Source organism: Thalassophryne amazonica, chromosome 9 (genome assembly GCF_902500255.1).
Source record: "Thalassophryne amazonica chromosome 9, fThaAma1.1, whole genome shotgun sequence".
NCBI classification, from domain to species: Eukaryota; Metazoa; Chordata; class Actinopteri; order Batrachoidiformes; family Batrachoididae; genus Thalassophryne; species Thalassophryne amazonica.
The window spans coordinates 59469505-59473259 of NC_047111.1; the positions used below are offsets into that span (position 1 = coordinate 59469505).

At 37.3% G+C, this 3755-nt stretch overlaps 1 non-coding gene across 1 annotated transcript; it reads left to right on the forward strand.

Annotated features, from left to right (window-relative positions):
* The first annotated feature begins 368 nt into the window (after nucleotides 1–368).
* Nucleotides 369–442, forward strand: trnat-agu. Its single transcript has one exon. It is a non-coding gene; the product is annotated as a tRNA-Thr (tRNA).
* The last annotated feature ends 3313 nt before the right edge of the window (nucleotides 443–3755 follow it).

Here is a 3755-nt window from a genome sequence, read left to right on the forward strand (position 1 = left end):
ATTTGAGTTTCACAGACTTGCGTGATTTTAATCTGTCCGACAGCGAAATGTATGCTGCAATAATCGATTATGTTATGGGTTAAAATAATGTATTCATAGCTGTATGATAGAAGTTCGTCACATATTTAATATTAAAGTAAATAAGCAAATAGAGTATTTATTGTGAAAACTTTATTGAACAGCCTGCATCGAGATAAATAAATGTACAAACAACTTAGAATGCCCGTGTTTTTATTTACAAAAAAGCAAAAACCACAAATAAGCAAAAACCACAAATAATATAACCTTCTATTAAAAAAGTTAACGTTATTCTCACTGCAGTGTGAAGCTCTTTCTTAAGGAGTATTTTCGAAAAAGTACCGTCAGATGGTGCCGTGGCTTAGTTGGTTAAAGCGCCTGTCTAGTAAACAGGAGATCCTGGGTTCGAATCCCAGCGGTGCCTTTTAAGAAACTGAAGTTTTTATCGAAACTTCAACAATTTTGTCAGCCATAAAACGAAATGTTTTCTTTCCAAAGATCCATGATTGTGTTTAAAAGTACACTTCAAGGTCAGAATAGGAATTTTGCAACAGAACTATATGAATCAAAAATGTTGCAATAGGAAAATAAGAATGCTCAGCAACAAATCAGACATAAAAGGACACAATATAATCAAATGTTTAATAAACATAGAAGGGGTTTTAGAATGTAAAATCTAAGAATATTTGTATGCTGACTGGAGTCTTGTGTCTAAGACTTACAAATGAACCATTTCATTGACCACCTTCATTACATTCCTTTAAATATTGAAGCCGATAAAGCAGCATTAGCTCAGTGGTGACACACAATGCAATTAAATAATTGTGTGAACAAAGACACAAAGAGACAAGAAGTACACACACCTAACAAAATCAGATTTTCTTCTATTTTCTACAAAAGGCCCCCTATTACTTTAAGTTTTATTAATGCTTTACATTGGAGACTGAATTTATTTTATTTATTTTATTTACAGCACCAAATGACAAAGCTGATTCAAGGCGCTTCCCATGAGTAAGGTTTAACCTTACCAACTGCCCTGAGCAAACACACAGGAGACAGTGGTCAGGAAAAATTCCCTCTGGTGACAATGAGGAAGAAACCTCAGACAAGTAATAATTGTGGACTAATTTGCTGTCTGAAGTAACTAGAGTGTAAACATAATTTCTCCACTGTGAGATCAATAAAGTATAAAGTATATCTCAAACCTCAAGCAGACCAGACTCAAGAGGGGTGGCCCACTGCTAAGGCCATTCTAACAGTTATAAGGTTTTTACAAAATTTACAAGAATATATACAAACAAACAAACAAACAGTCAATTTAAATGAAATATAACGCAATACCCTTGTCCGTATGAGCATAAAATAGGAAACAGACTGACTTTTTGACCTCTTAAAATAGGTCAAAGTTAGATGTCTTTAAACTTGTCCAAAGTTTGTGTCCCAAGAATGTTCCCTATGAATTTGAAGACTCTGGCAGTAATGGGGTGGACTTATGCCGAGCACAGACAGACGGGCAGACAAAGTCTTCGCAATACCCGATGGCAATATTTTGGCCTTGAGTAAAAAGCAGTCCATCTTAGGTCTTTAGTCTCTGTGCCTCTGGGTGAATAGGTAGGTCATGGACTGATAAGGCTTCCTGGGGTCAGCAGTCTAACACCGTAATCATATGGAAATGCAATGGCTTCAACCATTTAACCAGATATATCTATAATAACTTTATATACCGAGACACTCAGTACTGAAATTGGTCTCATTTTGTCAATGCAAAACATAAAACCTCTCTTTTTGGATTTACAGAACTCCTGCTTAACTTGCAACAGTATAAAAACAACATAAAACCATTTAAAAATGTAGAAAAATAAAATTCCAGTGCAAATATCTTCTTTTTTTTTTTAAATGTAAATTAAGTCCAAGACGTAACCACTGTCTTGAAAATGTTCATGTATCATCCCCTGACTTGTCTGAAGAAGACTGGATGTTAAAGTGGAGGTTTATGTGTGTTAAAGGGGGCACTTACTTATTCACACCATCATTTTGGCTTTTAGATTTTTATTTCCTCTAATTCATGATGCGTAGATTACTTTTTATTGTTAGTTTAAAGGACATCATTTTACAGAAGATGCCTATTTTTGCTTTGGTTTTTTTTATGTTATAAAAGAGTCAAACATGAAAAAGCTCAAGGGTGCACTAACCGTTTCACGGCACTGTATATTAATCACCTGTATAATATCACTTATTTATCTATCCAGTACAAAGTGTTTGGGCTTGGAATATTAGAGTAAAAGTTTTTGTTTTTTTACACACACACACACACACACACACACACACACACACACACACACACACACACACACACACACACACACACACACACACACACACACACACACACACACACACACACACACACACACACACATAACTGGTACCCATGATGCTTGTGCATGCTAAAAATAAATGATGCGCAGCAGAAAACACCAAGGAAGCACTTCATAGGAGGAAAGCAATGACAGATTGTAGGAAAAGTGTTTCCCCTCTGCTGTGCATCAGTGATTTTTCGGCTCAAAACAGGACAAGTTTTAAAACAAGACAGTTTTTTTAATGACTTAGCTAATGATAGGGTAGCCATTATTTTGAACGTTCTTTGTTACTCCCACAAGGTTGATGCCTATCTATCTATTGAGTCACTATATACATGGTTTAATTGTTTATTGAGCTGTGTGATTTTAATCACACAGCTCAACACCACAGATGTCGCAAGTTTTGAGGGATTGTGCAGTTAGCATACTGACTGCAGGAATGTCCACCAGAGCTGTTGTCCGTGAATTGAAAGTTCATTTCTCTACCCTAAGCCATCTCGAAAGGCATTTCAGAGAATTTGGCAGTGCATCCAACAACGGCCTCACAACTGCAGACCACGTATAACCACACCAGCTCAGGACCTCCAGATCCAGCATGTTCACCCTGGACAAGATGTTCACCCAAGATCATCTAAGATCAGCCACCTGGACAGCTGCTGCAACAATCTGTTTGCAGAACCAAAGAATATCTGCACAAACTGTCAGAAAACATCTCAGAAAAGCTCATCTGCATGCTCGTCGTCCTCATCAGGGTCTTGACCTGACTGTAGTTCATCATTGTAACTGACTTGAGTGGGCAGATGCTCACATTCAATGGCATCTGGCTGCTGATCAACTCTGAGGCAAATGGTGGTTAACACCAGATACTGACTGGTTTTCTGACTCCCCCTCCCCCCAATAAAGCAAAACAGGTTCAGAGTGGCCTTTTTTTGTGGCCAACCTAAGGCACACCTGTGCAATAGTCATGCTGTCTAATCAGCATCTTGATGTGCCACACCTGTGAAGCGGAATGGATTATCTCAGCAAAGGAGAAGTGCTCACTGACACAGATGTAGACAGATTTGTGAACAATATTTAAGAGAAATAGGTCTTTTATTTATATAGAAAATGTTTTAGATCTTTGAGTTCACCTCATGAAAAATGGGAGCAAAAACAAGTGTTGTGTTTATATTTTTGTAAAGTGAATATCTATCTATAGTGACTCAGGCCTGCTGACCATGTCTGAACTGAATGAGAGGAACATGTTCATCAGCACCGTTTCAAAAGGAATGGAGCCGTTTATATACGTAATTAGGGATATCAATAAAACTCTGATACCACAGTTACAGTATGTGGCAGAATAATCACTCACATTCACAGTTATGAAGAACATTTATT